The sequence below is a fragment of the Gadus morhua genome, chromosome 6 (genome assembly GCF_902167405.1).
Source record: "Gadus morhua chromosome 6, gadMor3.0, whole genome shotgun sequence".
Classification (NCBI taxonomy): domain Eukaryota; kingdom Metazoa; phylum Chordata; class Actinopteri; order Gadiformes; family Gadidae; genus Gadus; species Gadus morhua.
In genome coordinates this window covers 10,792,788-10,803,770 of record NC_044053.1, presented here as the reverse complement: position 1 = coordinate 10,803,770, position 10,983 = coordinate 10,792,788, and the positions used below count along the sequence as shown (strand labels likewise).

Sequence of the window (10,983 nt, the reverse complement as noted above, 5' to 3'; positions counted from 1 at the left end):
TCTAACATATTTATTTCGACCGGAGCGTATACGTTTGGTATTTTATCCGATCACTCCTGTGTTTTATTAGAAATGGTTTGTGGGTTTAGTTGGGGGCGGCATCCGACATAATGTTCTAAAAAACGCTTCTTCAGCTATTAGTGGGGGAACTCAGTCAGCTAGTAGTGTAGGAACTGTGTCTCCTAGCTGGGAACTTGATTATGCAACCGCAACCGGCGCTTGTGGTGGCATCAGCGCTAAACCCGTCCCTAGGAAGTCACGCCTCTGTCATTCCTCTCCGCACACACACACAAACGCACACAGCTGCATTGCTTAGCCAACGGCCACTCACTACGGTACACGGGCGTGTTCCCCTACACGTATGCACGTTTGACCCACTGACATACAGTAAACTCCCTTCACCTCATTTGACTCGCGAAGTCGGAAACGAAAAGGCCGACCCACAACCGGCATAGCATAGTCGCCTCCTCCCACTCCTTCGAACTATCTCCCTTTTAAGCTCCTCCCCCTCCACACCATAGCACCGCCCCTCCTGCCTCCTCCTCCCCTGGCCACACAGCTCACATGCTGCCGCTGCTCAGCCAATCGGTGAGCAGCGTGCGGCGCTTTAAACCGAGAGCGCCTCTCGACTCTCGACAAACCGACTGCGTGCCATGAAAAACACAAACCCAAGCATGTGCTCTAGCAGGAAGGCAGCTGATGGGCGGATATTACAGCTACAACTACAACTCCCAATTACGTGAGTCAACAGGCGTTTTAAACGGCCAAACAAACACAGCCACAGGTACACACTGGGACATGAATACACCAATCATCGGCGCCAAATACTGTATTGTCGTTGCAGTTGAAGTGTGGTTTACTGAAGTAGAGTGTGGCCTAGTGTTGTGTAGTGTAACATTGTGGCATAACATTGTGTCTTCTAGTATGAAGCTCGCAAATGTGTTTTAAAAGACAAGCCTGATATGAAGCTGTGGATTTGAATCACTAGCTGAAGATCTGGCAACACAGACACACACACAGACAAATGACAGACAGAAAGACCAACATAATGACTGACTGACAGACAGACAGACAGACAGACAGACAGACAGACAGACAGACAGACAGACAGAGAGTCAGACAGACGGAAAGACGACACAGGCGTTGACGAAGTTTATTATAAAACGGTTTACTTGTCTTACCTTCACTGTCGGATCAGGTCTTATAGAGCAAATTCTGTTGGTCTCCTCAAAATATTCCGCCTTTCATTTCCATCAAAAGATAATGAAAGAGAGAGGGAGGCGATGAAAGGAGGAGAGAGAGGGAGGCAGAGGAGAGGAAGAGAATAACAATCAATACAACATTGCGACAACAACTGTCCTAGACGAGTCCATCTGGACAGCAGGAAAAGCCTGCAGAATTCATCAGTGCATCGCTCTTCATTCCTATATTGACTTTACGGTCATTATTATATTTTCTTCATTATCCCACGCCAGATGCCAGAAAGGATATTTACGTCCTTAGTTTATTTCAGTTTGTGCCGTGTGTCTACCCCGCACACACGCGCCGTGTTGCCGGGCGAAATGAGAATCCGCCTGCGAAAGGATGGCGCCAGTTTGAGCTATGGAATTATGTAATGTCTCCCCCTATCTCGTTCCTCCTGGGCAGTGTTAGGCGGCCGGTGCATCCCCCCGTGCCCGTAAACCCGCTCACGGTAACCACAGCTAGAACATGCAAATGTCCTCAGCCTATGGGTGAAATGCCAGGCAGCGAGCGAGGAAGCGAGAGACATTCGTCAAAGCTAACTATAAATCATTATAGGGGAATGAAACAATATAGCACACACACAGCTCTCAGTGGTACCGTCAACCCCCCCACCACAACCCCCCACATCCCGACCCTCACACAAGCACACACACACACACACACACACACACCCGGTTGTCTTGTCTAGCTGCTGAACGTGCCGGCTGTGTTTTTTTCTCCTGCTGATGCTTGGTCCCGCCAGACCACCACCACCCTCCTACCCTTCTCCTATGAAGTCCTAAAATAGTCTCTCTCTCTCTCTCTCTCTCTCTCTCTCTCTCTCTCTCTCTCTCTCTCTCTCTCTCTCTCTCTCTCTCTCTCTCTCTCTCTCTCTCTCTCTCTCTCTCTCTCTCTCTCTCTCTCTATGTCTCTCTCTATGTCTCTCTCTATGTCTCTCTCCCTCTCTCTCTCACCGGCAGGCTCAATGCCCTCTCTCGGCTGCCGGTACAGCTCAGCGCGGTGTGTGTTGTGGTGTGTGATTGATAATTACCCTGTGAGTCTGAGCGTGCTTCCTCTCCGGTTAATCCATCCGCCTCTCGTATCCCCATCAGAAGACTCCTTCTCTCTCTCTCCCCCTCCCTCTCTCTGTCTCACCTCTGTCCTCCCCCTTTATACGTCTCGCGCTCTGTCTGTTTCCTCTTTCTGAGTTCAGCCCATTCAGGAAGCCATCTTGTATTTTAAATCCTGTTTTACATGAGTCCTAGTACAGACATTTCCCCTCTCTCTCTCTCTCTCTCTCTCTCTCTCTCTCCCTCTCCCTACCTCCCTCTCCCTCTCTCTCTCCGAGCCTCTGAAGCTCTTTACTCTCTCTCCCCTCCCACTCTGTGTCTTGTGCTAGTACGGCAATGGCTCTGCCGTGCGCGCGCATATACACACAGGATTACACACACAAACCGGCACACACAAAACACACGCTCACAAGATGATATTGTGTTCCACTAAGTCAGCTTCTGTGTTCACTAACCTACATAGATGCCCCATCACCTCCTACCTCGATCTACCTCTTTCTATTTATTAATATCCAATCCACTTCTCTCCCTCACTCTCTCTCTCTCTCTCTCTCTCTCTCCCTCACTCTCTATATCTCTCTCTCTCTCTCTCTCTCTCTCTCTCTCTCTCCTCCGAGCCGGCTGCATACGTGATGTGAATGCTCCCGCCCCCTGCTCAAAGGAGAACACACACGTGCGCACGGTCACACACTCTGACTTACACACACACACACTCCCACACACACACACACAGACACACACACACACACACACAGCAGCAGCATTGCTGCCTGCCGGCGAGACGTCACGCTAGAGATAACACACAAAGACACTCCATCAGCCAATCAGGAGCAAGCTTGGGCTCTGCTGCTAGGGTGAAAAACTAGAGGGAGGGAAAAAAAAAGGGGGGGAGGGGGTAGCGTCAAATGAAAGAAAGAGAGAGAGAAAAAAATCACACAGAGGGTAGATAGAGTGGGAGGGGACAACGAGGGAGGGGGCAGGAAGGAGAGAAGCGGAAAAAAAGTTAGCGGAGGGAGCGAGAGAGAGAGATGAAAATAGAAGATAGAATGGAGAAAGAAAGAAGAGGAGGGAGCCGAAGAGATGGACGTGCGTGTGTGTGTGTGTGTGTGTGTGTGTGTGTGTGTGTGTGGGAGCGCGTGTGCACTATGGGAGAGAGGGACAGAGGGATGAGGAGGGGGGGGGGGGGACGACCATCTCTATGCCTGTCAATTATCTCCTTGGGCTCGCCTTCCCTAAACAATACCTCTGGTATGTGGTATCACTCAGCACCATCTGTGACAGGGCTGCCCGCAATAACTGGACCGGAGCACACCGTGCGTGCACACAGAGACGCGCACGCACGCACACACGCACACAGGGGCGAGAACGCACGCGTTGCAATTAAATGTCGATGGATGCACGCAAACTATGTGCAAACAATGTGCACGTTCACATACGCCCACACTTACACACACCCACACATATACACTCGGAAACACACACAGTTGGTTTTTAAATGTGAACATGCTGACGATAGCTACTCAGAAGTCTGGGTCTCTGGGGAAGCAACCCCAAAAAACACCCTGAACCTCATGACCTCGATCACCAATAGAATGTATATTTAGTCACTTTCATGTTTGCACCACGGCAAGTAGCACACGAGAACGGTGTCACTATCAGAGGGTGGATGTGGGTCAGGGGCTGTGTGTGGGAGTCCTTTTCGGTGTTTTCTTAGAAGAGCGCCAGTCCAACATACCACACATATCTCAGCGCACGTGAGCCCATCCTGTTGACACTGCTGACGGAACGCAATCCAGCTCGCACCCTTTAAACTCCCCCGCCGAAACGCAACCGCCACCCCTGGCGTCCCCAGACCATCCAAACGCTCTGCTCATCATCTTATCTTCATCTCTGGTCCTCAATCATGGATAAAACATTTTAATGAGATTGAATTTATTTTACTTTTTATATTATAAACGGAAGGGTGGAAACGTTGAGTTGAGTGTGTGTGTAGTAAGAGAGAGAGTAAGCGCGAGCGAGCAACAGAGTTCAACGTGTGTAGAAAGAGAGCGAGTGAGAGCGAGCGGGTAAGGGAGTGAGTGAGGGGGGCGTGGCAAGGACCAGGCAGCCAGACAGTGACACAGCACTGGTCGTGTTTGCCTCTTTACCAGCGTGGGAAATCCCCACCTCTGACGTCAGCGCTACCACGTGCTCGCCTGTGTGAGAATTTTTGTGTGTCAGTGTGTGTGTGTGTGTGTGTGTAAAGCGACGGAAGTGTGCTTCGTAGTAGTAGCAGCAGTAGTAGCCGCACGAAGCGGGACAGTTGGCCGTGCACTAGCACACGCCGCTAGCAGTGGTCGGAAGTCCTGGTATTAGAGGTATTGGAGTGCGAGGCAACAGATGCGGCTATAGAGGTTAGCGCTGTTTAATGTGTGTGTGTTGTTGTTTTTTCAAAACACCAGCACCTCCCGTTATGCATAGCATGGCTCCGTGGATTGCCGTTTGAACGCAGCAACCCAGAGGATCCCAGGGAAAATAAAACGAAAAGATCCCTGGGAGGAACCCTGGCAGTTTGTTCGACTAGCTGCCCCCTTTTTCTTCAGGACGACAGCGGAAACCGAAGTGGGAGGACCCGGTGTTGGAGAAGAGAGCCTAAACCATGGGCACCGGCACCGAGCATTCACAGGTCCTATTGTCCCATACAAAGCAGCCGGTGGCAGAGTGAGCAGAGAAGGAGAGGCAGGATATAATGACGAGGCAATGCAGCAAAACCTACACAAGTGCACATGGGGCTGCCGGGAGGGCAGGACGCTACATTGGACGGCTGTGTTCAACCTAGGAGCCAGAGGGTGGTGGGTTCAAACCCCAACGTCTCCCTTTAGGCGTCCTTGAGCAGGATGCTGAACTCTTACCCGCCTCATCATGACATGAATCCACACAGATCTTTAATCCAAGAGTTTCCAAATAAAATCATCTGCATAGTGAATTAATGGTAACAGTAAATGAGATCCAGATATTTGCTTTTGGATGAAAGGACACGCTAAACCATGCAATAAAAAGGTCCCACATCTGAGGCTTACATCCAAAAACACGGTAATTGGTTTGTGTTATGACATACGATAGTCGTTTTCCCCTCTATCCTGTTATCTTAAGTACCTTGTATGTGATCCTCAAATGGTTTAACTTATTTCTTTCTTGTGGATCGAGGGGCTCACATGGCTTCACATACCCTAACCACTTAAGCCTCCATAGACATATACAGGTACCTACATGGGCCTGGTAACATGTCCCCTTGATGTCTGTAATACTAGCACCCTCAGACTTTGACCCAAGCCTGGTTCATTCGTGAGCAATGGCCCACTCACACATAATGAGAGAATCGATAATCCTATCATCTTAAAAACCTCTCCAGCACCCACCTTTGCTACCAACCCCAAACTTCACACACACACACACACACACACACACACACACACACACACACACACACACACACACACACACACACACACACACACACACACACACACACACACACACACACACACACACACGCATGCAGGCTCAAACAAACACAACCACATTAAAAACAGTATCACTTAAAGGTTAATAGGCAGTTGGCTGGCTCATTATAGTCATGGGGCATTGTCAATGATTTGCACCCGAAAGCAAAATGGTGGACATGGTGGGGGATGGGATTGTGTTATCGTAGTGCTAATTAAGGGTTTAGTTAATGGTATTAATACTGTACTGCCTACTCTAACCATATCCCTATACGCTTGACCTATCCCTCCTGAACCTCCTGTACAGCCCCACCCCCATACACACACACACACTGTGTGCTTATGTATATTTGCATGAGTACATGGATCTGTTGGACGCATGCAAAGAGAGACTACAAGGTTGCTAGGCGATAGGACCTCAGCTGCTGCCTCCAAACAGGGTTGGGAGGGCAGGGGGAGGGGGGGTAAGATGGAGGAGTGGGCGTGGGAGGGGGAGGGCTTTATGGATGAACAATCTGCACCCACACACACACACACACACACACACACACACACACACACACACACACACACACACACACACACACACACACACACACACACACACACACACACACACACACACACACCTTGCTGGATTACTATACTATTGAATAGGCTATTATGTTCAGTAGGTACACGGTTTAAATATGAGACAACAAGCTAAGCAATCTAAAGAGACTAATTTAAATATAAAAGAAAGAAGAAAAAAATAGCCCATTACTTTGGTTATATGCTATATTTTAAATATGCCTTAACAAACCATCCTTAGCAAGTTGTTGTGTTTGAGATCAACCGATGCTATTAATCTATCCGTTTGTAAAACTGTTTGTCCTGGTCTGTCCTTGGGACCACTAAAAGTAGAGAGTTCTTTGTTTCCTTTATGGACAGACCTCAACAAGAGAGTCTCCCTTAGATCAGATAGTCTGCATAACGATAATACAAATATTATACTATTTCAACTACACCGGCTGTGCACAGGGCTTAGTCAATTTGAATAGAGAATACAAGATTTGCGAGGAAAGAACAAGTGTGCCAGAAAATAAACATTATATGAAAACAACAGATAGACAGTGAAGGAGCCCACTGGATGCCAGGGGGGGGGGGGGGGGGTTACATCTGTTTTGGGTTACATCTATCCTATATGGTTACCAAAAATACCTTGATGGGGTAAAGCATTTTCAGAGTCAGTGGGGGGAATCTCACCAACCTGCTCAAAAACAAACTAAAACGGTTAGTGAAACCAAAAACCTATTCTCCCACAATAGAAAGGACGATCCTCATAAAAATGAAAATGGTGCCACTGCTCTGGGAGGACCTAGCAGTCGTGGAGGTTAGACAAGCCTCTGCTGAGACGATTCCCTCTCAATACTGCACACCATTTTACTGCCTTCTACACCCGGCAGCCCTTCCCCCGCACGCACGTACACACCCTCCCACCCACACCCACACAAACACATAGCTCCTTGCTTATAAGGTCAACCCCCTGCCCTGGTGTCAAAGGTCAAAGGGGGGAGCCTAGGAAGCTGGAGACATTCCCTCCGTTGCTGATGTTTGAGACACAAACAAGCAGGGACATGGCACGTGTTTGCACAACTGCTGCAGCAGCAGCAAACACCACCGAAGAAGAATCTGCAGTGGTTTTACTTTATAAATAACAGAGGTTATTAATAATCTACCTGCTGTATAAATGCTGCCATTCTTCAGATTCATGTGAAGCAGCCACAAGGCACACTCAAAGGAATAATATGTGAAACATGCCATCATTTTTGATTACTCTACATGGAATTACAACCACATTTTCCCCGTCTAGTTGAATGAAGTACCCAACTACAAATTAAAATGACAACCTTCAATTATGTTTTACTTCAATAATAATTGCTATCACACGATAGGCCATTTCATGCCCCAGACGCTGCTTCACTTACACACACATACTACGAACACAAGCACGCACACACACACACACACACACACACACACAAACTCCCACATGCTCACACAAGGCCATGAGTTGGGTGTGTTGTGTTAAACACTAAGAGGTAGCTGTTATGTCTTAAATAAGTTTTACAGCGTCTGGGCCAAGAGTACATCGTCTGGGCCACTTTACAAAAGATCCTCCCTTAACTGATTATCACCGACCATGGTAAAATAGAGACAGACACAGAAGAGATTCTTCAGAACCACTGTTCTGACTTGTTTTATCAAAGAGGATGCTATTTTGTTTGGCCGATGTTAAAGATGAATGCAGAAATGGTGCTGGTGTGCTGATAACTACATCTAAAGGAATACATTCGAAATCTGTGGCAATAACATCAGGGAGGTGTGATGTTTAAAGAGATATATTGCATTGCGTGTTCGGCAGAAGCTCAAGAGGGAGAGGCGTTCGTCTGGAAAGTGGAATGGTCTGATCCCTATGCTCCTCCTTGCAAAATAAAAATTAAAATATTACTCTTGAAGATAAATCACAGTACGCTGGGTGTCATCTTGCACTGTTGAGACCAATGTCAGTATGTCAATCGGTGAACTGAAAAACAGTTACTGATAGTGACTCCAAAACAAGACGGCTTCTTATTCTTTTAAGAATGTTAAAAAATATGATTTCAGATGCATTTTGTGCATGCAGTTGTGACCTTTCAACCCTGCATGCATTTATTCATCTATTTTTTACCGTTTGCACATGAGGCGGTCCGACTGACTATAAACGCAAACCAGCTGTCCACAACGCTTGAGTGGCATCTGTGTTTAACGCAACCTTGAAAAGCATGTCTGGACAGCCCAAGAATCCATGGGTGGATCCCGACAGCACCGGGAAGCCTTGCAAAATAGTCTGAAAGAATGACTCCAGTGCTGTGGGACACAACAATTACCAATAGAGCCAGTAATATCACGATAACAACCGAACACCGGGCAGAAAAAACCCAATGTGTGCACTCTATCTAGAAGTCCATGAGCAAGAAGCCTCACACCTGCTCCTTCATGACATGTAATGGCTTTGGAAAAAGTGAATGAAATAGTAAATGGTACTCACACACATGTATCCCAAAGAAATAAATAAAAACATTCAAAAACCAAAAGACGTTTACACATTTAAACTTCATCACTCAACCCTCACCTCCGAGTCATTCTTCCGTTTCGTCAGCTGGACGCACTTGCGCATCTTACAGATCTGCTTCCCCGTCTGGCGGTTCAGACAGTTCCCGCACGTCCCGCAGTTCTCCTTCTGCAGGCAGGGGACGCAGGCGCCACACTTCTTCCTCCTCTTCTTCTGGGGGTCCTCCAACGCGGGCGTCAGGGAGAAGAGCCCGGCCTGCTGGTGCTCGGCCTGGATGTAGCCACTTAGCGGGGACAAGCTAGCCGTGCCCGACTCCTTCTCATGCCCACGAGGGACGTGGGCGTCCTCCGAGTCCAAGGACAGCTGAGGACCACCGCTGGCCCCCTCGGCCAGGGGCCCCAGCAAAGTCATGGGCCTGAGCATGTCGGCCCCACTGTCCAGCCCTGGGCCTCTCTGCCCTTGTTGAAGGGGAGGTTAAGAATAACACTGGTTTATAAACCCACCGTTTCAGAGGTTGGAATAGACACTAGGGCTTTGACTTTTGCCCAAAAATCATATTCGTTCCTTTATTAATATTCAAATATTTATGACCATTAAATGCCTTCAGTAACACCTGGATTGGGCTTTCGCGAGGATTGTTTACCGCGTTGCTATGGTTACCGGTCTTGCGTGTTCCAACGGTTTATTAGGTTTCTAATAAATCGCTGTCTAATCAATACTTCATTCACTGCCTCTTCCGTGGTCATTACAATATTATGTATAGACTGCGTCGGGTTCTCCGACGTCTCTCCCTCTTAGCCTGCCCATAACAGGTTCGAATATTAAGGGCTGCCTAATATTCCTTCGAATTTTGATCTATTTTTTGATATTCTAATTATATTCGAATAACGAAGTTCGGAGTCAAAGTCCTAATAGACACCGGACATTATCCAAGGTGGCTGGAGGATTTTCGCTTAAAATGACATCATCTTCATGTCAAACCAACTTTGGAGGAGTAAAGACCGGCGTTACCCCCAAGGTTTTAAAACAGAGCAAATTAACGTAAAAGTTTGCTGCTCTGACTCTTAAATGCCCATGTGTATGGTGGCCATTCATAGGTCCTTTAAAAGATCTCTGTGGGTGAACAACACCCTGTTGTGATCAAAGTCCATGTGATGTTTGGTGTCATCTGGTCGTCACGGTGAAGCCAGACAGAAAAACTTCTCCCTCCATCCGGCACATCTTCACGAAGCTACGCCTGAAGACGCATCCGGTCCAGGGGGAGAGTGGCCAGGACTGCTCCTGCATGGCGCCCTCTGGAAGAGCCGATAGTGGAGGAAGAAGGAAATGGGAATAACTGTATTTAATACTAATGACGCATACATGATTTGAATAGAGAATAGTGGGATTACCGTAAAGTGTTTACTAGTTCTAAAGATTCTCCAAGTGGATACAATTTAAAATCACCAATTATGGAATAGAACGTAAAGAACCAGAGAGATCAATGAATGTTGAATCTTAATATGAATGTTTAATGACTGCTGTTCCAATCATTCAGTGTTGTCAAATTGTGTAACCAAGGGTCACAAACACAAAAAGCAGAGAACATGGTAGCCTTCGACTGACTTTGCTTAGTTGAGTTAATAAACTGTTAGTAATCTTGACACTAAATAAATCAACATAAAAACTTAATAATAAATAATAACACTGGATCTGGATGCGGTCTAATTCCGTCACAACTGTTGTCATTTGTACGAATACCTATACTCCGTGAGCATTTTACAAAGTGATAATAGTCGCTCTCTCGATCAGGGGTCTTTGTTTCGTCTCTCTGAGAGTTGGGGGTTCGTTGCTGCCCGCGACATCGCTCTTTGTCCCGGGGTCACAGACTCCAGTCAACCGTCCATAAAGTTACTTGTGTCCAGAATGCCCAATGCCCTGTTTTTCTCCACTGCCTGCATACTAAACATTGAGTCTTCATACTTCAATAGTTACACATGGCCTACATTGTAAAACAATGACACACAAATGCAAGACAACCCACATGCATTTTGCAATAAAGTAACCCATAGTATTTCATGAAGTAAGGAAAAATCACCTTCTATCTCAAGTAGGCCGACGTTGTTATGGGTCA

General features: G+C 47.2%; 1 protein-coding gene across 2 annotated transcripts in view; it reads right to left on the bottom strand.

Moving 5' to 3' along the window:
• The window catches only part of tet3 (tet methylcytosine dioxygenase 3), a 38,732-nt gene extending 35,848 nt beyond the window's left edge, over nucleotides 1-2,884 (bottom strand). Inside the window, exons 1-2 of one of the 2 annotated variants that reach the window (XM_030357627.1) lie at nucleotides 2,276-2,884; nucleotides 1,182-1,241 (exon numbers count right to left, since the gene is read on the bottom strand). The gene's annotated coding sequence lies outside the window, so the exon portion shown is untranslated. The remainder of the gene's footprint in view (nucleotides 1-1,181; nucleotides 1,242-2,275) is intronic. The other variant, XM_030357628.1, reaches the window with a different exon arrangement.
• Nucleotides 2,885-10,983: the final 8,099 nt, after the last annotated feature.